Raw genomic sequence first — 25,875 nt, 5'->3', positions numbered from 1 at the left:
TTTTACTTTGATTCCATCATGAAGGTATTCAGATATGTCACACATTTAATAATAATAATAATAATACAGCATTTTGTAGAGCGCGAACAGCTACCTCACAAGGAGGTGTCCCGGCGCTGAAGACCGCTGGGGAACCCGTCCTGGCTTTCCCTGTGAGATGGTCCCTTTCTGGGTGTCTCCAAGGTGAAACCAGGCATCCCCGGCGTCTGTGGGGGGCCGTTGTAGAGATGAGGCAAGCTTAATGCCCAGAGTTGCCGAGTGTGTTCCTGGTTAGAGTAGGTACCGAGGCGAGAATTAACGAGTCCGTTTTTTGACCCTGGTCCACAACCCTGCCGCGTCGGGAATTGAACCCTGGTCCCTGGCCGAATCTCTGCTTACGGGTCAGCCGCCTCTAACCAGTGAGCCACACCTCTCTATGAATTCTGAATGTTAGCACTCTAGTTGCTCATTAGATCACTGTAGTAAAACTACTGTTCACCATGGAAGTCTGCTCCTGGTATTAAAAGTGCATGTTTCAGTCTGCATGTCAGAATTTTTTAATGAAATAGAAGAGGATTTGAGAAGTCACTCAAAATGTGCCCTCATTTTCTTTCTTCAGCATTAATCATAATTTCTATGGCAAAATGAACCCCCTCATTGTGTTCCTTTTTAAATTAAATGTTTTAAGTGTTACCAGTTTATTCCAATCAAGATGGCTTCAGGTGTGCCATACTTTTGTCATAATGAAGACAGTAAGTGCTCTAGTTGTTTTTAAGAACATTCTTGGACATTCTGTCATTGGGCTATACTTGGGCTACATCTGGGTGATATTTGGGCTACATTTGGGCTCTTTTGTCTCTGGTGGCCATCTTGGGAGACTTATTTGTTATGAAGTTTCCTAATTTCCTCATTTACTGCAGTCTCCTCAGTAGGAAATACTTTCAGTTTTTTACTTTGATTCCATCAAGAAGGCATTCAAATGTGTCACACATTTGCCATAAAATCAGAATGTTAGCACTCTTTTTGCTCATTAGATCACTGTAGTAAAGCTACTGCTCACCAGGGAAAACTGCTGCTGGTATTGAAAGTGCATGTTTCAGTCTGCATGCCAGGATTTGAGAAGTCACTCAAAATGTGCCCTAATTTTTCTTTCTGCAGCACTAATCATACTTTTTATGGAAAAATGAACCACCTCATTTTGTTCCTTTTTAAATTAAATGTTTTAAGAGTTACCACTTTAATCCAAGCAAGATGGCTTCAGGTGTGCCATACATTTATCATAAGTAGGACGGTTAGCTCTCTAGTAGTTCTTTGGAACACTCTGGAAAGCTGCAGTAGAACACAAAGGAATCAACTGACAGTCTCTGCCCTTGTTGGATGTACATGTTTTACTGAGAATGTCAGACTTCATTCTCACATGACTGAGAAAGATAATGTGAATTTACAGAAAATAAGCTCTCAGTTTAGCTTATAGATCACCTTCCAAACCTCTGTGGTAAAAGCATGAGAAAATATTTTTATCTCAATCATGATATCCCAGCAGAAGGCTTTTTCACATGGTGAAATCACCTTAGAACATACCACAATTCCTAAAATGAGTATGGTACCATCAACAAATGATTTATAATGTAACTAAAGTCTTAAAATCTTCTATTAACTGCAATGCTTTTTAATGAGGTGCTATCATGTATATTGGTCCCAAGATGGCTGCCAACACTTCTTGGATGAAGTGCTGACAGCCAATCAGATCTCAGGATGAGATGTGTGGTTAGGCTCCGCCCACATATATATATTGATTTAAATGCTATTTTCTCAGGAACTACTGAACAGATTTACACCAGACCTACAAAAGGCACTTCCTTGACCTGAGGACTACCTCTCTGCCAAATTTCAAGTAACTCTGTTCAGCCGTTCGGGCTGTAGCTGTGTCTAAAGGTCCTATGGAAAAATGCATGGGAAAAACACGTTTTGGGACCCCCCTTTTTTCTCAGCCCCCGCTTGACGAATCCCCCCGAGACTTTCAGGGTAGGAGCGGAGCGTAGCGCCCCACCTATTTTGAAAATTTCGCGAGGATTCATCGACCGGCGCCAAAGTTATTCCAAATAGAATGTTGCGGATTTCCTATGGAAACAGGGTCCTAACTATAACTATCTACTGGCGACCGCCAGTAGATAATATATATATATATTCACTGAAAAAACCATAGGTTTCACACATGTTATAGTTAGCTGGACATTTTACTGATAAAAAACCAATGAAATTCCCCCGTTATAGTTACTGTAGGCAACTATAACTCACGCGACCGCAATCCTCTGCTGATGCTAATACTGTATTTAGACACTTATTTGCCCATGTCTTCTTCCATTAAATTTTAGCTATACATATATTACAAATATTTTTTTTTCATAAAGACACATATGTCATCAGCAGAGGATTACGGTCGCGTGAGTTATAGTTGCCTACAGTAACTATAACGGGGGAATTTCATTGGTTTTTTATCAGTAAAATGTCCAGCTAACTATAACATGTGTGAAACCTATGGTTTTTTCAGTGAATTTGCAAGGTTTTTTAAATGCTAATTCCTAACTATAACGTGTGTGAAACCTATGGTTTTTCAGTGAATTTGTACGGTTTTTTAAATGCTAAGTTACTTTACGCCATTTGTGGCGTGCGCGCCCACTTAACGCAGTTCGTTCCGTGCGTGCACGGTGCGCTTCGCGCACCGTGCGCGCACAGTGAGCACGCGGTGCGCTTCGCGCACCGCGTGTTCGCGTTACGCTAGATGGGCCCTGAACGCACGATGCGCTTCGCGCACCGTGCGCACATGGAGGAAACATATGATGAGCATCGTTGTGACAGGTAAAATATATGTTTTGTAATGTCTACATAAACCATGCACACGGGGTGGGGAGAATGTGGATATATTTTTTTTTTTTTAAGATTGCCTACCGTACGCGTACGGTAAGCGTAATCGGCGAAATTTTCGAAAAAATTAAAATTGCTTATTTTCACTTGGGGGATCGTTGGGGACTCCCTCGACATGGCTAGGTGCTTGGGAGCTGTCTAAACAGCCCCTTTACATGTTTTTTCACTTGGTTTTTCAACCCCCTGTCAGAGTGCGAGAGAGAAAATGGCGGCCGCCGCTTCCTGGTTTAGACCGATTCGAATGTTTACTAAGATCTAACGGCCAATCAGAATCGCGCTCGCGCACGTCACCGTACGCGTACGGTAAGCGCACCGTAAGCGCACCGTAAGCTGGCTCAGATATATATATTGATTTAAAGGCTATTTTCTCAGAATCTACTGAACAGATTTACACCAAACCTACAAAAGGCACTTCCTTGACCTGGGGATTACCTCTCTGCCAAATTTCATTAAATTCTGTTCAGCCGTTCGGGCTGTAGCCCTGTCTAAAGGTCCTATGGAAAAATGCATGGGAAAAACACGTTTTGGGACCCCCCTTTTATCTCAGCCCTCGCTTGACGAATCCCCCCGAGACTTTCAGGGTAGGAGCGGAGCGTAGCGCCCCACCTATTTTAAAAAATTCGCGAGGATTCGTCGACCGGCGCCAAAGTTATTCAAAATAGAATGTTGCGGATTTCCTATGGAAACGTGGTCCTAACTATAACTACCTACTGGCGACCGCCAGTAGGTAATATATATATATATATGGATATATATATATATATATATATATATATATATATATATATATATATATATATAAAAGAAGTTGCCTCCAAGATGAAGCCACACTACGGTGAGTAAGGTCCTTTATTTGTGGAATACAGGACAAACAGACCAGCTACTCCTTTGCATTTATCACAAGCCAAACGCGTTTCGAGCGTGGAACGCTCTTGATCACTGGCAAAAGGGGAAAGGCAGCAATCCCACCACCTGCGTGAATTTAAATGTCCCGCCTCTGTGGGCGTCCACGCAAAGAATGATGGTAGTTGTAGTGCATGCTAAAATGTTAAATGTTACCCCCAGTGGGTTGCATGCCTCGCCCCCAAATGTTCAAATTGTTTTTACCCAAGTGGGCTGCGCCGAAGCTGTCCGGGCCATCATCCCGTCCATACAGCATCCACAAAGCGGACTCGCCGTCCCCACAGCGTCTCTTTATCCTTGTCGCTGCAGGCCCGCCATGATAGCAGTGGGGCTCCATCGCGGCGGGGCACGCCGCATTAACATAGAAAAAAGAAGTTGCCTCCAAGATGAAGCCACACTACGGTGAGTAAGGTCCTTTATTTGTAGAATACAGGACAAACAGACCAGCTACTCCTTTGCATGTATCACAAGCCAAACGCGTTTCGAGCGTGGAACGCTCTTGATCACTGGCAAAAGGGGAAAGGCAGCAATCGCACCACCTGCGTGAATTTAAATGTCCCGCCTCTGTGGGCGTCCACGCAAAGAATGATGGTAGTTGTAGTGCATGCTAAAATGTTAAATGTGGGGACGGCGAGTCCGCTTTGTGGATGCTGTATGGACGGGATGATGGCCCGGACAGCTTCGGCGCAGCCCACTTGGGTAAAAACAATTTGAACATTTGGGGGCGAGGCATGCAACCCACTGGGGGTAACATTTAACATTTTAGCATGCACTACAACTACCATCATTCTTTGCGTGGACGCCCACAGAGGTGGGACATTTAAATTCACGCAGGTGGTGCGATTGCTGCCTTTCCCCTTTTGCCAGTGATCAAGAGCGTTCCACGCTCGAAACGCGTTTGGCTTGTGATACATGCAAAGGAGTAGCTGGTCTGTTTGTCCTGTATTCCACAAATAAAGGACCTTACTCACCGTAGTGTGGCTTCATCTTGGAGGCAACTTCTTTTTTCTATGTTAATGCGGCGTGCCCCGCCGCGATGGAGCCCCACTGCTATCATGGCGGGCCTGCAGCGACAAGGATAAAGAGACGCTGTGGGGACGGCGAGTCCGCTTTGTGGATGCTGTATGGACGGGATGATGGCCCGGACAGCTTCGGCGCAGCCCACTTGGGTAAAAACAATTTGAACATTTGGGGGCGAGGCATGCAACCCACTGGGGGTAACATTTAACATTTTAGCATGCACTACAACTACCATCATTCTTTGCGTGGACGCCCACAGAGGCGGGACATTTAAATTCACGCAGGTGGTGCGATTGCTGCCTTTCCCCTTTTGCCAGTGATCAAGAGCGTTCCACGCTCGAAACGCGTTTGGCTTGTGATACATGCAAAGGAGTAGCTGGTCTGTTTGTCCTGTATTCCACAAATAAAGGACCTTACTCACCGTAGTGTGGCTTCATCTTGGAGGCAACTTCTTTTTTCTATGTTAATGCGGCGTGCCCCGCCGCGATGGAGCCCCACTGCTATCATGGCGGGCCTGCAGCGACAAGGATAAAGAGACGCTGTGGGGACGGCGAGTCCGCTTTGTGGATGCTGTATGGACGGGATGATGGCCCGGACAGCTTCGGCGCAGCCCACTTGGGTAAAAACAATTTGAACATTTGGGGGCGAGGCATGCAACCCACTGGGGGTAACATTTAACATTTTAGCATGCACTACAACTACCATCATTCTTTGCGTGGACGTCCACAGAGGCGGGACATTTAAATTCACGCAGGTGGTGCGATTGCTGCCTTTCCCCTTTTGCCAGTGATCAAGAGCGTTCCACGCTCGAAATGCGTTTGGCTTGTGATACATGCAAAGGAGTAGCTGGTCTGTTTGTCCTGTATTCCACAAATAAAGGACCTTACTCACCGTAGTGTGGCTTCATCTTGGAGGCAACTTCTTTTTTCTATATATATATATATATATATATATGCATATATATGTAATACCCAATTTCCAGTATTTGAAAAAAATGCCAGGACACCTTGGAAATGCAGTGTAAATAATACTGACTGCACCAGCAACGCGTTTCAGCTTTCGCCTTGGTCACGCTGAGGATCACGCAGAAACAGTATCTTTTTTATTTCTTAAGTGCAATAAACATAGTGAAAGCAGGGGTTGAGAAAAAGGGGGGTCCCAAAACGTGTTTTCCCCATGCAATTTCCCATAGGACCTTTAGCCGCAGCTACAGCCCGAACTGCTGAACGGAATTACACCAAATTTGGCAGAAAGGTACACCTTGGTTCAGAGTCGTGCCTTTTGCTTAAATGGCGTAAATCCGTTCAGTAGTTCCTGAGAAAATCAAAATCAAAATCACATATATATCTGGGTGGAGCCTAACCACACATCTCATCGTAAGATCTGATGGCTGTCAGTACTTCATCCAAGAAGTGTTGGCAGCCATCTTGGGACCAATATACATGATAGCACCTCATTAAAAAGCATTGCAGTTAATAGAAGGTTTTAAGAATTTAGTTACATTATAAACCATTTGTTGATGGTACCATACTCATTTTAGGAATTGTGGTGTGTTCTAAGGTGATTTTACCATGTGAAAAATCCTTCTGCTGTGATATCATGAATCATGTTTGAAAGAAAACTATTTTCTGATGCTTTTCCCACAGAGGTGACCTATAAGCTAAACTGAGAGCATATTTTCTGTAAATTCACATTATCTTTCTCAGTCATGTGAGAATGAAGTCTGACATTCTCAGTAAAACATGTACATCCAACAAGGGCAGAGACTGTCAGTTGATTCCTTTGTGTTCTACTGCAGCTTCCCAGAGTGTTCTAAAGAACAACTAGAGAGCAACAGTCCTACTTATGACAAACGTATTGCACACCTGAAGCCATCTTGATTGGAATCAAGTGGTAACTCTTAAAACATTTAATTTAAAAAGGAACAAAATGAGGGGGTTCATTTTGCCACAGAAAGCATGATTAGTGCTGCAGAAAGAAAAATTAGGGCACATTTTGAGTAACTTCTCAAATCCTCTTCTATTTCATTTAAAAATTGTGACATGCAGACTGAAACATGCACTTTCAATACCAGCAGCAGACTTCCCTGGTGAGCAGTAGCTTTACTACAGTGATCTAATGAGCAACTAGAGTGCTAACATTCTGAATTTATGGCAAATGTGTGACATATCTGAATACCTTCTTGATGGAATCAATGTAAAAAACTGAAAGCATTTCTTACTGAGGAGACTGTAGTAAGTGAGGAAATTAGGAAACTTCATTACAAATAAGTCTCCCAAAATGGCCACCAGAGACAAAAGAGCCCAAATGTAGCACAAATATCGCCCAGATGTAGCCCAAGTATAGCCCAATGACAGAATGTCCCAGAGTGTTCTAACGAACAACTAGAGCGCTAACAGTCTTACTTATATGACAAACGTATGGCACACCTGGAACCATCTTGATTGGAATAAAGTGGTAACACTTAAAACATTTAATTTGCAAAGGAACAAAATGAGGGGGTTCATTTTGCCACAGAAATTATGATTAGTGCTGCAGAAAGAAAAATTAGGACACATTTTTACTTCTCAAATCCTCTTCTATTTCATAAAACAATTCTGACATGCAGACTGAAGCATGCACGTTGAATACCAGCCGCAGACTTCCCTGGTGAGCAGTAGCTTTACAACAGTGATCTAATGAGCAACTAGAGTGCTAACATTCAGAATTTATGGCAAATGTGTGACATATCTAAACGACTTCTTGATGGAACCAAAGTAAAAAACTGAAAGTATTTCTTACTGAGGAGACTGCAGTAAATGAGGAAATTAGGAAACTTCATAACAAATAAGTCTTCCAAGATGGCCACCAGAGACAAAAGAGCCCAAATGTAGCACAAATATCGCCCAGATGTAGCCCAAGTATAGCCCAATGACAGAATGTCCCAGAGTGTTCTAACGAACAACTAGAGCGCTAACAGTCTTACTTATGACAAACGTATGGCACACCTGGAACCATCTTGATTGGAATAAAGTGGTAACACTTAAAACATTTAATTTGCAAAGGAACAAAATGAGGGGGTTCCTTTTGCCACAGAAATTATGATTAGTGCTGCAGAAAGAAAAATTAGGGCACATTTTTACTTCTCAAATCCTCTTCTATTTCATAAAACAATTCTGACATGCAGACTGAAACATGCACTTTTAATACCAGCAGCAGACTTCTGTGGTGAACAGTAGCTTTACTACAGTGATCTAATGAGCAACTAGAGTGCTAACATTCAAAATGTATGGCAAATGTGCGACATATCTGAATACCTTCTTTATGGAATCAAAGTAAAAAACTGAAAGCATTTCCTACTGAGGAGACTGGAGTAAATGAGGAAATTAGGAAACTTCAAAACAAGTAAATCTTCCAAAATGGCCACCAGAGACAAAAGAGCCCAAATGCAGCACAAATATCACCCAGATGTAGCCCACATGTAGCCCAATGACAGAAGTGTGCAAAACACTTATTTATTGTGTTTTTGCAGTTTTACATAGTGCAGACTTGTCAGGTATTGGAGTGGTTTACATGAGCATTGGTTACATCACACAAGATCAAAATCATTTTGGTTGTAAACATTGGGAGATTAAGTGATTTGATCAGAATCTCAGAATGTTGAGCTGAAGCAGAAACTCCAACCTGGTTCCCCAGTTACAAAGTCTGCAGCTCTGGAAGTAACACCACATCCTCTCCCCTAAGTGCAACATTTAATCAAGTGGTCAACTTGGTAAAAAAACACAAAGATAACAAATAATTTAAAAGTGCATTGTCGCTATTTGAAAACTCAGAAATATGTCCTCATTTTAGTTTTTTAGAGCACTAACCATAATTTTAATGCAAATAAGACCCTCTCATATATGTAATTTCTAAAGGAAATGCTCTAGCTATTACAGTTTTGATTACATCAAGATGACGTCAGGCGTTCCACACTTTTGTAATAAATATAGAATGTTAGCAATCTAGTTGTTCATTAGGATACTGTTGAGAGGCTAGGGTCATGTACTCTGAAAATTGAAGGCAGGTAGGAGGGTGCAGAGGCAACAATTTGACCACACTGGGCAGGCAGGAAGGGTAGTGGCAGCACAACAGACTATGGAGGGCAGTGGAAAGGGGGGCAGGGGCAACAAACCAACACTACAGGACTGGCAAGTGAGGCTGTGGCAATATAATAGACCATTGTGGGCAGAAGGAAGAGGCAGTGGTAGTACAACTATACATGCCAACAGACCCGATTCAGCCAGGAAACTTCTAATATTTTTAAGCTCAAATGGGCTTTATTTGATCTGTCTCCTGTCTACAATCTCCTCTGTTTCGATGTAACTCAAAGGGGAAAATCAATACCCCAGTTTATTTTCAAAATCCACCTCTTACCAAGTTCAAAATGTTCGCAAGTATGGTACATTGGATCATGGAAGGCAGGAGGAATTGGGATAGGGACATGGACTCGGATAACAGAGGACAGGAGAGACATTGAGAGGTGCACCAAACGGACCCTACAGGGCAGGCATCGGGGTTTGCAACAGCACAATACACCACACAGGGCAGGCGGGACGGGAGTGCAGCACAACAATCCATAGAAAGCAATAGGGAGGGGACAGGACCATGCACATGGACAACAGAGAACAGGGGGGAAAGAGGCAATGGTAGCTAGCTGACCATAATGGGCAGACAGGAGAGAAAGCTGCAGCATAACAGACCATAAAGGGCAGGAGGGACGGATCAGGGGCTTTACAATGGAACTGACAAGCCAGGAGGGAGGGGATAGGGGTCTGCACATGGAAACAGAGGGCTGGGGGCAAGGGGGCAGGGCAGGAGCAGCAAGATGACCATGGATGTCAGGCAGGATGAGCACTAGAAACAAGACACACCATGGAGAGCAACAGTGAGACTATGATGGCATACACACAGACCATGGAGGGAAGGTGGGAGGGGGTCAGGGGCAGCTAGCTGACCACACAGGGAAGGTGGGAGGGACCGTGTCAGCACAGAAGACCATTCAAGGCAAGCAGGAGGGTTAGTGGCAGCACAATGGCTATGATGGGCAAGAAGGAGGTTGCAGGGGCATGCACAAAGGACCATGGAGGATAGAAGGGAGGGTCAGGACCTGGGCAAAGACAAGAGAGTTCAGGGGAAGGGGCCTCACAACAGACCACGCAGGGCAGGCAGGAGGAGCAGTTGCAGCACAACAGACCAGGGAGAGCAGAAGGGTGTGGCAGTAAAATGGACCATGGAGGACAGGAGGAAGGGGATAGGGGCATGGCATGTGGACAGGCAGGGTGAAGGTGGCAGGGACAGGTTACAGTCATCTGATAATGCTAGGCAGGTGGGAGGGGGTGGCAGCTCAACACAACACTCAGACTAGATAGGAGTGGCAGATCCATGCAACATGGTGGGCAAAAAGGATGGAGCAGGGGCATGCACAAAGACATTGGAGGGCAGGGGGAAGGAGAATAGGGGCAGCAAGCTAAGTACAGAGGCTAAGCAGGAGGTCAATGATGGGGCATAGAATTGGGCAATGGAGGGCAGGAGGAGTGGACTGGTACATCATGCTAAATGGAGGGCAGTGGCAGCACATCAGACCATGCATCGCAGGAGGGAGGAGGCTAGTCCATGGATTCAACAAAGTATAGGGAGGAGGTGGATGGGGCAGCAAGCTAACTGTTCAGAGAAGGTGGGTATTAGGAACTTTATTGTTTTTAAAATGTGTGTCTGTGCGAACTACTTAAAATATGAACAAGTATGCAGCATAATCTCACTTTTATTCAGGAAGAAGAGGTCGTTTGTGACTGTGACTCTGGGCTCACTTGGCAGAAACACCCCCTGACCCTCCACCCCATCGCAAAATGTAATGCCCGTGAAAAGGGTAGGTGAACGCAGTGTTATATAGAACATAGTCCTGAGAGCACGATTGAAAATGAAAACTAGATATAGTGTATGGTATAAACTATGCACCAAAAAGTGTGATATAAAATGAACCGGGGCGTGAAATATAATATGCAATACATTGTGCGCAATGACAGATTCATAGGAGAGCGCGAGATAGCACAGACTCTAGCGCGTGCTATGCGATATGCGCCTTGGAGTGTAATATGCATAGGGCAGTGTTGTGTAACCTAACTAGTCTCTAAAGTTGTAATATAAAATATGTGCTGGGGAGTGTAACGTTGCATATGCACTGTGACAAAGATATGGATCCCAGATTGTAATATGTATGGCACAGTGCTGTGCGTTATAACATCGGCATCGAGGAAGGCACGTTAGATGGGGCAATATAACTCGTGCGAAGGCATGTGTGGCATGACATATTCACGGGGTGGTGTTACAGTGCACATGGGCTAGAGAGTGTCATAGCATACGCACTAGCTGGTGGAATACAACACAGAGGTGTGTGACACTCGGCAGGCACTGGTGGGTGTAACACAGCCAGGAGCGCGCTGTGACTTTCAAGTGAGGTTTGTCTCCTCTCCAGAGAGTAAAATAAAAAGTATTACACATTCGGCGGTGGATGTGTGTTTTATTAACCGTGAGGGGGGTTTCTTGCATAGTTTTGGTTGATTTTTTGTCGAATCCCCTTTGAATGGCTTGGTGTGCGTGTGTATTAAATGTGCCTGTCAATAGCTACCCATGTTTGTATAAATAAATGACAAGGGTGTCTACTTGGAGAGTACCCACCGGCGGGGGCGCCGGGATTAGGCACGGTAGGGCGTCAGACACGTCAGAGCTTCACTAGCGGTTTAAATACATTCCACGTGGATTCATTGTATGCATAGTCGTCTGTTAATGAATATCACGCAAACCGTCATGGTGATAGGTACATACGGTTTGTCCCGCATGTCCTAGGTGTTTCTATAAATATATATTTTTTTAAAATATTAAAAAACAAAGGCCGGCCCCGGGGGATGGGGTCCCCGGGGCCATAAGTGGCCTGAGGAGGGGGGCAACGCAGCCCCCCTCCTAAACATTTTTTTTTTTAAAAAAGGCCATGCCCCGGGTTTGGGGTCCCTGGGGCCGATTAAGGCCTTGGGAGGGTGGCCACGCGGCCCCCTCCCAACATTAAAAAAACATAATAATAAATTAGGGGGCAGGCCCTGGGGGGTGGGGTCCCCAGGGCCAGTAAATTAGAAAAAGAAGGGGGGCCACACAGCCCTCCTTCTTAAAAAAGTCAAATAAATATTTGACCGGCATCGCGCCGGAGGCCATGCCCCCTCCTTGCAGCACTCTGCAAACGCGCCCCCTGGCCAGTTGTAAATTGGGGAATTAATTCCCCTTCAATACTGAGTGTCCCTGAGGGCCAACTAGCCCAACAGGTATCTCCAGCATGCGCCAGGGAGCTGTGTTGCAGACAGGTGTTCTGAGGCCACGCCCCTTTTTACACCTCTCTGCAACGCAGCTCTGTGGCGCTTACTGGAGGTACCTAGTGGGCTACTTTGACCCTAGGGACCCTTAGGATTCAAGGGGACCTAATCTCTCAACTTAGAACTGCCACAGGGTGAAGGGAGGGGACGGGGCCTGAGGTGACGTGTGCAAACACGCCCTTTGGCGCGTTTTAAGTTGGGGAAATAATTTCCTTTCAATTCTGAGGGACCCTGGGGGCCAACTAGCCATCCAGGTGCTTCCAGTAAGCGCCACTGCTCTGCGTTGCAGAGAGGTGGTGCAGGCCATGCCCCTTTTTACACCTCTCTGCAATGACGCTTACTGGACGTTCCTAGTGGGCTATTTTGCCCCTAGGGACCCTCATGATTCAAGGGGACTTAATCTCCCAACTTAAAATGGCCACAGGGCGTGTTTACACAGTGGGGAAGGGAGGGGACGGGCTTGAGGTGACGTGTGCAAACACGCCCTATGGCGCGTTTTAAGTTGGGGAAATAATTCCCCTTCAATCCTGAGGGCCCCTGGGGGCTAACTAGCCCACCAGGTGCTTCCAGTAAGCGCCACTGAGCTGTGTTGCAGAGAGGTTGTCCAGGCCATGCCACTTTTTACACCTCTCTGCAACGCAGCTCTGTGGCGCTGACTGGAGGTACCTAGTGGGCTAGTTGGACCCTAGGGACCCTCAGGATTCAAATGAACTTAATCTCCCAACAAAAAACAGCCACAGGGCGTGTTTACACAGTGGTGAAGGGAGGGGACGGGGCCTGAGTTAACGTGTGCAAACACGCCCTGTGGCGCTTTTTAAGTTGGGGAAATAATTCACCTTCAATCCTGAGGGACCCTGGGGGCCAACTAGCCCACCAGGTGCTTCCAGTAAGCGCCACTGCGCTGCATTGCAGAGAAGTGGTCTAGGCCATGCCCCTTTTTACATCTCCTGCAACGCAGCTCTATGGCACTTACTGGAGGTACCTAGTGGTCTAGTTGGACCCTAGGAACCCTCAGGATTCAAGGGGACTTAATCTCCCAACTTAAAACAGCCACAGGGCGTGTTTACACAGTGGGGAAGGGAGAGGACGGGGCCTGAGGCGCCTTTTAAGATGTAGTTCTTTTCCCTCTGCTGTATCATATACTAGGGGCTTACAGAGGAGGTCATGGTAATCACAGGGGGACCCCAACACATAGCATTCCCTAGTGTATGTAGGTGTTTTCTCTGTATTCTGAGTGTCTTTTAACATAGCACTGGCTCTAGGACTGGTTAGTCAGACTCAGTTACCACCAGTATCCGTCTGAAAAAGTTGAGGGTACGGGATGATTTTGCAACACGGCTTCTTTCTGCTCTTCTGTTCGTTCTTTCTGCAAGTTATCCTTCTTCCTTCACTTTTCTTTGTCTTGGAGGACTTCTGTTGCTTCTTTTTGCATCTCTTTTCTTTCTTCCTGTGCGTTGTTTCTTCTTTCTTCACATGTCCTATCTCTGTAGGCATAGTTAGAAATTAGCATTTAAAAAGCCTTTGAAATTCACTGAAAAAATCATAGGTTTCAGGCACGTTATAGTTAGGAATTAGCATTTAAAAAACCATAGAAATTCACTGAAAAAACTATAGGTTTCAGGGGCGTTATAGTTAGCTGGACTTTTGACTCGTACAAAACCATTAAAATTCCCCCGTTATAGTTAGTTCAGCTAACTATAACTCGCGCTCCCGCAATGCACTGCTGATGATGTCACATATTACATCACTCATGACATAGCCAGTGACATCACTCATGACATCACTCATGATATCTCAAATGACATCACTGATGACATCACTGATGACATCACTGATGACATCATCCTTGTGATAGAGTGCCAGACCTCCTCTCACCCTAATACAACTTTTGATACACACATTCAAAAATAGAAGCTAACATTTTCAAAACAATGGACATACCAATACCAGTTTCAACAACCTATTCAGTAATTCTAAGATCCATATACACATCCACTCATTCACCAACAGTCCTATACAGTCACTCATACATGTACTCACTCATCATATGTACTCATACACCTATACATCCTGTTACACAACCCCACTCATCCATAGAGTTACTCACACACATAGTCACTCATGCTAATAAAGAATTAAACATCCATTTACTTGCATATACAGTTATACACGCACCACCACACTTACTTCTACAGAAACTTACACATACTTAGTCTTTTAAACAATTACTTATAGAAACACATACTTATTCATACAGGAACTCTTCCAATCTCTCACTCTCACATATACTCACTTATATACACCAATAGTCACATATACTAGTTTAAAACATATGTAGTTACTCATAAAGACACTATTGAGACAGTCATTCACTCACTAACACACCCATGCACACACTCATCCACCCATACAGTCCTGCACACATGCTGTCTTCAACACATACAGTGAGTCACTCATTCATGCACCTATGCACTACGTAATACACCCCACCGAACCATACAGACACTCAGACACTCATACCGATACTCAAAAAAACAACTAATAACCTATATAGACACTCATGTAGCTACTCACCAACCCATGCAGCCACGTATACACAAATTGAGAGACTGATACAGATATTTACATATTTAAACATCACTCACTAAGCCATGTATTCACTAAGATACACTTAATCAGTTATACAATCAATTTTAGACACTTATATACCCATTTATTCTTCCATCGACCTTGGAATATACATATATAAAACAGATTTAATTTTCAGAAAACACACATTCACTGGATGATGTCATCAGTGATGTCACTGACCATGTCATGAGTGATGTAATATGTGACGTAATCAGCAGTGCATTGCGGGCGCGCGAGTTATAGTTAGCTGAACTAACTATAACGGGGGAATTTCAATGGTTTTGTACGAGTGAAAAGTCCAGCTAACTATAACGCCCCTGAAACCTATGGTTTTTTCAGTGAATATATATATATATATATATATATATTCACTGAAAAAAACATAGGTTTCACACATGTTATAGTTAGCTGGACATTTCACTCGTAAAAAACCAATGAAATTCCCCCGTTATAGTTAGTGCAGGCAACTATAACTCACGCGACCGCAATCCTCTGCTGATGATGTCAAATATTACATCACTGATGACATATGTGTCTTTATGAAAAATAAATATTTGTAATATATGTATAGCTAAAGATACAGTATTAGCATCAACAGAGGATTGCGATCGCGTGAGTTATAGTTGCCTGCACTAACTATAACGGGGGAATTTCATTGGTTTTTCACGAGTGAAATGTCCAGCTAACTATAACATGTGTGAAACCTATGGTTTTTTCAGTGAATTTGCAAGGTTTTTTAAATGCTAATTCCTAACTATAACGTGTGTGAAACCTATGGTTTTTTCTGTGAATTTGTACGGTTTTTTAAATGCAAATTTTTTTTTGAGATTTTTGGTAAAAAATAATTTCCAACCTATGTATAAAATAATATATGTACTATATCCTGCATTATGGAATGGTTATTTTTTTAAAAATTAATGTTTACATACAGTTGTACATCACAGTTATTATCTTCTACAACTCTTGAAATATATATTTTTTTTTAATGCATTTTTTGCCGTGTGCGTACGGTAAGCTGACGCTACGCGCTCCGTACGTCATAAGTACGGTGCGCTTACGTGATACGATACGCGTACGGTAAGCTGACGCTACGCGCTCCGTACGTCATAAATACAGTGCGCTTACATGATACGTACGTGACGTACGCGTACACGCATGCGCGTTGCGCGGAAGCAACGTCGCGGTTACGCAGGGGTGTGTAATGCGCATGCGCGAGTGCGTTTTACGTACGCGCTCCGTAAGCGCTCCGTAAGCGTCACGTTTGTGCATGCGTACTTGTTTACGAGCGCGTACCGTAAGCTTACGGAGCGCGCACGGTAGGTCATGTGATCCACAAAGAACACTTTTCATTGGTTGAAACTACTTTCAGTTCCAGAAACTTCCCACACCACACCCATTCCCCTCATTACTGCTTGAGATCCCCTAGGAGAAGGAGCTGAATTGACATTGAGATACAATGGCAGAGCAGCAGACCTCTTCTGAGAGTGAGCCTAGCAGCACCATCATCAGACAGAGAAGGAGGAAACAAAAGGATTCTTTTGTGTGGGAGTATTTTACTTTTCCAGAGGGGCAGAAAAAGGTCAATGCTCCATTGGTCACTTGCACACTTTGTGACCGTGTTTTATCTAGAGGAGTTCCAAGGAAGAAGTATTCCTTTGGAAATCACTCTATGATGAGACACATTAGGGATAAACATCCCAGGACCTTTGCTCGACATACTGAAGAAAACTCTTCAGTAAGTCACCGGAGCCCAACCTCAGAAGCTCAGCCGAGTACATTATCGGCAGCTCAGCTGAGCCCTTCCTCTGAGGTGGGAGCATCACCTTCTTCTGCTCCTCTGGACATTAACCCTCGATTTCGGAGGGTTTCAATGAGGTGTACAACGTGTTGTGGTCTTATTGATTTTGGGGAGACCAGTGTTTCCCTTATTAACAATAAGATAGAACAGCACGTTTGTAGACGCTCATAATATTCCCATTCTTTCTTTCCTCCATCCCTGTATTAACCCAACGGCTCTTTTAAGAGCCAACCTTACCTCACAATTTTTTTTATTTTTTTTTAAGCTTTCCTTTTTTAAATTTTTTTTTTGTCGTGCGCGTACGGTACGCGTAATAGTTACGCGAAGTTCGCGGAATTTTTTCTCGCGGAATTTCTCCGTTTACGCCGTGCGCATACGCTACGCGCATTCCGCGATTTTTCGAAAAAAAATTTAAATTAATTTTTGCCCTTGGGGGTCCTTCTGGGACCCCCTGACAAAGGCTAGGGGGTCAGGAACTATCCACCCTGCCCCCTTTTCACGTTCTCCACCTTTGTTTTTCACCCCGTCAGACTGCGAGAGACAAAATGGCGGCCGACACTTCCTGGTTTCGACCGATTCGAATGTTTACTGAGATCTAACAACCAATCAGAATCGCGCTCGTGCACGGCGGCGTGCGCGTACGGTAAGCTTACGGTACGCGCTCGGAGCGCGCCTATAGATAGATATTTTGATTTAAATGCTATTTTCTCAGAAAATACTGAACAGATTTGCACGAGACCTTCAAAAGGCACATCCCTGACCTGACGGCTACCTTTCAAGTAATTCTGTTCAGCCGTTCGGGCTGTAGCTCGGACTAAAGGTCCTATGGAAAAATGCATGGGGAAAACGCGTTTTGGGACCCCCCCTTTTTCTCAGCCCCCGCTTGACGAATCCCCCCGAGACTTTCAGGGTAGGAGCGGAGCGGAGCGCCCCACCTATTTTGAGAATTTTCGCGAGGATTCGTCAATTGGCGCCAAAGTTATTCCAAATAGATTGTTGCGGATTTCCTATGGAAACACGGTCCTAACTATAACTATCTACTGGCGACTGCCAGTAGATAATATATATATATATATATATATATATATATATATATATATATATATATATATATATATATATGGGTGTATGTATATTTTTTGTACATTCATTTAAAAAGAATGGGAGCAGTTTCATATGTTAAATTTGTTAGTTTCAAAACGGATGTATGCATAGGTTTACATGTATTCAAATGAAGATGTGCAACAAAAATAAAGACAAAAATGCATAGAAGGGTATAAATGTATATATATACATATATTATCTACTGGCGGCTCCGCTCCTACCCTGAAAGTCTTGGGGGGATTCGTCAAGCGGGGGCTGAGAAAAAAGGGGGGTCCCAAAACGCGTTTTTCCCATGCAATTTTCCATAGGGACCTTTAGTCCAAGGTACAGCCCGAACGGCTGAACAGAATTACTTGAAATTTGGCAGAAAGGTAGTCCTCAGCTCAGGGATGTGCCTTTTGCATATATGGTGTCAATCTGTTCAGTAGTTCCTGAGAAAATCAAAAGTCAATCAATCAATCAATCAAGGCATTTATAAAGCGCACTACTCACCCTGAGGGTCTCAAGGCGCTAGGGGAGGGGGGTCTGCTACTGCTCGAACAGCCAGGTCTTGAGTTGTTTCCTGAAGGCGAGGTGGTCCTGGGTCAGGCTGGTGTGACGAGCGGTGTGCGACCTACTTTTCCTCAATTTAAACGGCTTCCTTAAGCTAACGGGCTGACAAGCCTTGAGTCTGCACCTGCGCGCCAGGAGAGGTACTTGACCTGCTTTTAATTACATTTGGCAGTCCACGCGGCACCCCTTTACATTGACCTGCTCCCTGCTTACGAGAGGCAACTACCTCGAAACACGTGTCCAGGGATGGCTAACGCATACACATACTGTTCTATTTACATTTTGTGGCATAGGCGTACCCGCCGTCGCCACTACATTTCCCACAGTCCTTTGGGGCAACTTGCTGGTGTGACGAGCGGTGTGCGACCTACTTTTCCTCAATTTAAACGAGTTCCATGTCCTGGCGGCGAGGTAGGAGAAGGACCGTCCCCCTGTGGTGGCTCCTAGGATGCGGGGGACGGTGGCGAGGGCGTGGCCGGTCGATCGAAGCTGGCGTTTGGGAGCGTAGAAGTTGAGGCGGCTGTTGAGGTATCCTGGGCCTTGGTTGTGTAGGGCTTTGTGTGCGTGGGTGAGGAGACGGAAGGTGATTCTCTTGTTGACCGAGAGCCAGTGCAGGTCTCTCAGGTGTCCGGAGATGTGGCTGTGATGGGGGATGTCCAGGATGAGTCGTGCTGAGGCGTTCTGGATCCGCTGGAGTCTCTTCTGGAGTTTGGCGGTGGTTCCGGCGTAAAGGGAGTTGCCGTAGTCCAGACGGCTGGTGACGAGGGCCTGGGTGACCGTCTTCCTGGTCTCGGTGGGGATCCACCGGAAGATCTTACGTAGCATGCGCAGGATGTTGAAGCACGACGAGGAGACGGCGTTGACTTGTCTGGTCATGGAGAGGGAGGAGTCCAGGATGAAGCCCAGGTTGCGTGCGTGGTCTGTTGGTTGGGGTGCGCTGCCTAGGGCGGGGGGCCACCAGGAGTCATCCCAGGCGGAGGGTGAAGATCCCAGGATGAGGACTTCCGTCTTGTCCGAGTTCAGTTTCAGGCGACTGTTCTTCATCCATTCGGCTACCTCTTTCATCCCTTCGTGAAGGTTGGCTCTGGCGGTGGTGGGGTCGTTGGTGAGGGAGAGGATCAGCTGGGTATCGTCGGCGTAGGAGATGATGTTGAGGTTGTGCTGGCGTGCGATGTCTGCGAGGGGGCTCATGTAGACGTTGAAGAGGGTTGGACTGAGCGAGGACCCTTAAGGAACGCCGCAGATGACTTTGGTGGCTTCAGATCTGAACGGGGGGAGGCGGACTCTCTGTGTCCTTTCGGCGAGGAAGGAGATGATCCATTCCAGTGCCTTCTCCTGGATTCCGACGTTGCTGAGTCGCTGCACTAGTGTACGGTGGCAGACAGTGTCGAATGCCACGGAGAGGTCTAGGAGGATGAGGGCCGCTGTTTCTCTGTTGTCAAGCAGTGCTCAGATGTCATCGGTGGCTGCGATCAGAGCGGTCTCGGTGCTGTGGTTGGCTCGGAAGCCAGACTGCGAGAGGTCGAGGGATCCATTTGTCTCGAGGAAGGCGGCCAGCTGCTTGTTGACGGTCTTCTCGATGACTTTTGCAGGGAACGGGAGCAGCGAGATGGGGCGGTAGTTCTTGAGGTCGGTGGGGTCGGCTGATGGCTTCTTTAGTAGAGCGCTGAGTTCGGCGTGCTTCCAGCTCTCCGGGAAGGTCGCGGTGTCGAAGGAGGTGTTGATGATGTCCCGCAGGTGGGGTGCGATGACAGCGTCGGCCTTGTTGAAGACGTGGTGAGGGCAGGGGTCGGTCGGAGATCCGGAGTGGATGGAGTTCATCGTGCGGACGGTATCTTCGGCGCTGATCGGGGTCCAGGCGCGGAGGGTGGTGGGGGGGGCGGTGGTTCGGTCGTGGCGTGCGTCGGTTGAGTGCTGAAGCTGTTGTGTATGTCCGTGATCTTGTTGTGGAAGTAGGAGGCGAGGGAGTTGCAGAGGTCTTGCGAAGGGGTGATGTCGTTGTTTCCGGCGTTGGGGTTGGAGAGCTCTTTGACGATGTTGAAGAGTTCCTTGCTGTTGTGTGCGTTTTTGTCCAGTCGTTCCTTGAATGCAGTTTTCTTGGTTCCGTGGATGAGTTGGTGGTGTTTTCGGGTGGCGAGCTTGAGGGCAGTCATGTTGTCCGGTGTTGGGTCTCTGCGCCAGGTTCTCTCGAGGGCTCGGCAGTCCTTCTTGGAGCTCTTGAGTTCGTTGGTGAACCATGGGGCTTTCTTGCTGCCGGGTCTGCTAGGCGGGGTCCTCAGGGGGGCGAGGTCGTCTGTGCAGTCGCTGATCCATTTCGTGAGGTTGGTGGCCGCTTGGCTGGGGTTCGTTGCGCTGGTGGGTGGGTTCTTGCTCAGGGAAGTCGCGAGCTGGTCGGCTGTGATCTTGTTCCAGCTTCTGCGTGCAACCTGTTGCTGTTGGTAGTGGATCGTGGTCCTTTTGAAGCTGAAGTGGACGCAGCTGTGGTCCGTCCAGTGGAGTCCGGTGGCGTGGCTGAAGGCGATGTTCTTGCTAGATGAGAAGACTGGGTCCAGTGTGTGTCCGGCGTAGTGGGTGGGGGTGGTGACCAGCTGCTTGAGTCCCAGGTTTGCGAGGTTGTCCAGCAGGGTGGTGGTGTTGCGGTCGTTGTTGTTCTCCAGGTGGAAGTTGAGGTCCCCGAGGAGGATGTAGTCAGCGGAGAGGAGGGCGTGCAGGCTGATGAAGTCGGCGATGTCTTCGCTGAATTGTGTGCGTGGTCCCGGGGGTCTGTAGATGAGGGTGCCTCTGAGGGTGGTCTTGGGGTTGATGTGGACCTGGAAGTGCAGGTGCTCGGCGGGTGCGAGGGTGTCGTCGGTGTTGGTCGTGATGCGGATGGTGTTCCTGTGGATGATGGCGATGCCTCCTCCGGTCTGGTTGATGCGGTCCCTTCGGATGATCTTATAGCCGTCTGGGATGGCGATGGCGATGTCGGGCGCTGAAGAGGCGTTCATCCAGGTTTCCGTGAGGAAGGCGACGTCTGGTGAAGTAGTGTCGAGCAGGTTCCAGAGCTCGATGGCGTGTCTGTGGACGGAGCGGGTGTTGAGTAGGATGCACTTTAGGTGGCTGCTGCTGTTGCTCGTCTTGGTCTTGGTCGGTGCAGGAGTAGTGCAGGTCCGGATGCAGGTGAACTTGCAGGAGTGGCAGCAGAAGGGTCCGTGGGTGCGTCTCGGGGTGGCTCGGTAGCAACCCGGGGTTCGGCCGGCGTTGAGTGCGTAGAGTTCGGTGGCGTCGTAGGTCCGGCGGGAGGGCTGGAGTCTGCGGGGGCCAGGGGTCCTGGCACTGGGCGTAAAATCATATATATATGTGGGCGGAGCCTAACCACACATCTCATCCTGAGATCTGATTGGCTGTCAGCACTTCATCCAAGAAGTGTTGGCAGCCATCTAGGGACCAATATACATGATAGCACCTCATTAAAAAGCATTGCAGTTAATAGAAGGTTTTAAGACTTTAGTTACATTATAAATCATTTGTTGATGGTACCATACTCATTTTAGGAATTGTGGTATGTTCTAAGGTGATTTCACCATGTGAAAAAGCCTTCTGCTGGGATATCATGATTGAGAGAAAAATATTTTCTCATGCTTTTCCCACAGAGGTTTGGAAGGTGATCTATAAGCTAAACTGAGAGCTTATTTTCTGTAAATTCACATTATCTTTCTCAGTCATGTGAGAATGAAGTCTGACATTCTCAGTAAAACATGTACATCCAACAAGGGCAGAGACTGTCAGTTGATTCCTTTGTGTTCTACTGCAGCTTCCCAGAGTGTTCCAAAGAACAACTAGAGCGCTAACATTCCTACTTATGATAAACGTATGGCACACCTGAAGCCATCTTGCTTGGATTAAAGTGGTAACTCTTAAAACATTTAATTTAAAAAGGAACAAAATGAGGGGGTTCATTTTTCCATAAAAAGTATGATTAGTGCTGCAGAAAGAAAAATTAGGGCACATTTTGAGTGACTTCTCAAATCCACTTCTATTTCATTAAAAAATTCTGACATGCAGACTGAAACATGCACTTTCAATACCAGCAGCAGTTTTCCCTGGTGAGCAGTAGCTTTACTACAGTGATCTAATGAGCAAAAAGAGTGCTAACATTCTGAATTTATGGCAAATGTGTGACACATCTGAATGCCTTCTTGATGGAATCAAAGTAAAAACCTGAAAGTATTTCCTACGGAGGAGACTGCAGTAAATGAGGAAATTAGGAAACTTCATAACAAATAAGTCTCCCAAGATGGCCACCAGAGACAAAAGATCCCAAATGTAGCCCAAATATCATCAAGATGTAGCCCAAGTATAGCTCAATGACAGAATGTCCCAGAGTGTTCTTAAAAACAACTAGAGCGCCTACTGTCTTCATTATGACAAAAGTATGGCACACCTGAAGCCATCTTGATTGGAATAAACTGGTAACACTTAAAACATTTAATTTAAACAGGAACACAATGAGGGGGTTCATTTTGCCATAGAAATTATGATTAATGCTGAAGAAAGAAAATGAGGGCACATTTTGAGTGACTTCTCAAATCCTCTTCTATTTCATGAAAAAATTCTGACATGCAGACTGAAACAGGCACTTTTAATACCAGGAGCAGACTTCCATGGTGAACAGTAGTTTTACTACAGTGATCTAATGAGCAACTAGAGTGCTAACATTCAGAATTTATGGCAAATGTGTGACATATCTGAATACCTTCATGATGGAATCAAAGTAAAAAACTGAAAGCATTTCCTACTGAGGAGACTGCAGTACATGAGGAAATTAGGAAACTTCATAACAAATAAATCTCCCAAGATGGCCACCGGAGACAAAAGAGCCCAAATGTAGCCCAAATATCATCAAGATGTAGCCCAAATATAGCCCAATGACAGAAGTGTGCAAAACACTTATTATTTTGTGTTTTTGCAGTGTTATATAGTGCAGACTTGTCAGGTATTGGAGTGCTTTACATGAGCATTGGTTACATCACACAAGAACAAATTCATTTTGGTTGCAGACATGGGGAGACTAAGTGATTTGACCAGAATCACAGAATGTCGAGCTGAAGCAGAAACTCCAACCTGGTTCCCCAGTTGCAAAGTCTGCAGTTCTGGAAGTAACACCACATCCTCTCCCCTAAGTGCAACATTTAATCAAGTGGTCAACTGGATAAAAAAACATAAAGATAACAAATAATTTAAAAGTGCTTTGTCGCTATTTGAAAACTCAGAAAATATGTCCTTATTTTAGTCTTTTAGAGCACTAACCACAATTTTGATGCCAATAAGACGCTCTCATATATGTCATTTCTAAAGGAAATGCTCTAGGTATTACAGTTTTGATTACATCAAGATGACGTCAGGCGTTCCACACTTTTGTAATATATATAGAATGTTAGCAATCTAGTTGTTCATTAGGATACTGTTGAGAGGCAGAGGCCAGGGGCACGGACTCTGAAAATTGAAGGCAGGTAGGTGGGTGCAAAGGGAACAATGTAACCACACTGAGCAGGCAGGAAGGGCCGTGGCAGCACAACAGACTATGGAGGGCAGTGGAAAGGGGGGCAGGGGCAACAAACCAACAATACAGGACTTGCAAGAGAGGCTGTGGCAATGTAATAGACCATTGTGGGCAGAAGGAAGAGGCAATGGTAGTACAACCATACATGCCAACAGACCCGATTCAGCCAGGAAACGTCCAATGTTTTTAAGCTCAAATGGGCTTTATTTGATCTGTCTCCTGTCTACAATCTCCTCTTTTTCAATGTAACTCAAAGGGGAAAATCAATACCCCAGTTTTTTTTCAAAATCTCCCTCTTACCAAGTTCAAAATGTTCGCAAGTATGGTACATTGGATCATGGAAGGAAATGGGGCAGGGACATGGACTTGGATAACAGAGGACAGGAGGGACATGGAGAGATGCACCAAACTGACACTGCAGGGCAGGCATCAGGGTTTGCAGCAGCACAATACACCACACAGGGCATGCGGGACGGGAGTGCAGCACAACAATCCATAGAAAGCAAGAGGGAGGGGACAGGACCATGCACATGGACAACAGAGAACAGAGGGGCAAGAGGCAATGGTAGCTAGCTGACCATAATGGACAGACAGGAGAGAAAGCTGCAGCATAACAGACCATAAAGGGCAGGAAGGACGGATCAGGGGCATTACAATGGAACAGACAAGCCAGGAGGGAGGGAGTAGGGGTCTGCACATGTAAACAGAGGGCTGGGGGCAAGGGGGCAGGGCAGGAGCAGCAAGATAGCCATGGAGGTCAGGCAGGATGGGCAATAGAAGCAAGACACACTATGAAGAGCAACAGTGAGACTGTGATGGAATACACACAAACCATGGAGGGAAGGTGGGAGGGGGTCAGGGGCAGCTAACTGACCACACAGGGAAGGTGGGAGGGGCCATGGCAGCACAGAAGACCATGCATGGCAAGTGGGAGGGTTAGTGGCAGCACAATGGCTATGATGGGCAAGAAGGAGGGTGCAGGGGCATGCACAAAGGACGATGGAGGATAGAAGGGAGGGTCAGGACCTGTGCACAGACAATAAAGTTCAGGGGAAGGGGCCTCACAACAGACCGCACGGGGCAGGCAGGAGGAGCAGTTGCAGCACAACAGACCAGGGAGGGCAGAAGGGTGTGGCAGTACAATGGACCATGTAGGACAGGAGGAAGAGGATAGGGGCATGGCATGTGGACAGGCAGGGTGGAGGTGGCATGGACAGGTTACAGTCATCTGACAGTGCTAGGCAGGTGGGAGGGGAGTGGCAGCTCAACAGAACACTCAGAGTAGATAGGAGTGGCAGTTCCATGGAACATGGTGGGCAAAAAGGATGGAGCAGGGGCATGCACAAAGACATCGGAGGGCAGGGGGAAGGAGAATAGGGGCAGCAAGCTAAGCACAGAGTTTAAGCAGGAGGTCAATGATGGTGCATAGAATTGGGCAATGGAGGGCAGGAGGAGTGGACTGGTACATCATACTAAATTGAGGGCAGTGGCAGCACATCAGACCATGCATGGCAGGAGGGAGGAGGCTAGTCCATGAATTCACACAACAGAGGATAGGGAGGAGGGGGATGGGGCAGCAAGCTAACTGTTCAGAGAAGGCGGGTATTAGGAATTTTATTGTTTTTAAAACGTGTGTCTGTGCGAACTACTTAAAATATGAACAAGTATGCAGCATAATCTCACTTTTATTCAGGAAGAAGAGGACGTTTGTGACCGTGACTCCGGGCTCACTTGGCAGAAACACCCCCTGACCCTCCACCCCCTATCGCAAAATGTAATGCCCGTGAAAAGGGTAGGTGAACACAGTGTTATATAGAACATAGTCCTGAGAGCACGATTGAAAATGAAAACTAGATATAGTGTATGGTATAAACTATGCACCAAACAGTGTGATATAAGATGAACCGGGCGTGAAATATAATGTGCAATACATTGTGCGCAATGACAGATTCATTGGAGAGCGCGAGATAGCACAGGCACTAGCGCGTGCTATGCGATATGCGCCTTGGAGTGTAATATGCACAGGGCAGTGTTGTGTAACC

The 25,875-nt window shown here is 46.1% G+C and overlaps 1 protein-coding gene across 3 annotated transcripts in view; it reads left to right on the top strand.

Annotated features, from left to right (window-relative positions):
- The window catches only part of LOC146810314 (ATP-binding cassette sub-family A member 10-like), a 1,546,030-nt gene that overhangs the window by 331,422 nt on the left and 1,188,733 nt on the right, over positions 1 to 25,875 (top strand). The window lies entirely within an intron of this gene.

The sequence above is a fragment of the Triturus cristatus genome, chromosome 7, assembly GCF_964204655.1.
Source record: "Triturus cristatus chromosome 7, aTriCri1.1, whole genome shotgun sequence".
Lineage (NCBI taxonomy): Eukaryota > Metazoa > Chordata > Amphibia > Caudata > Salamandridae > Triturus > Triturus cristatus.
The sequence above is the reverse complement of the archived record's forward strand: the minus strand, read 5'-3'. Positions and strand labels throughout refer to the sequence as shown.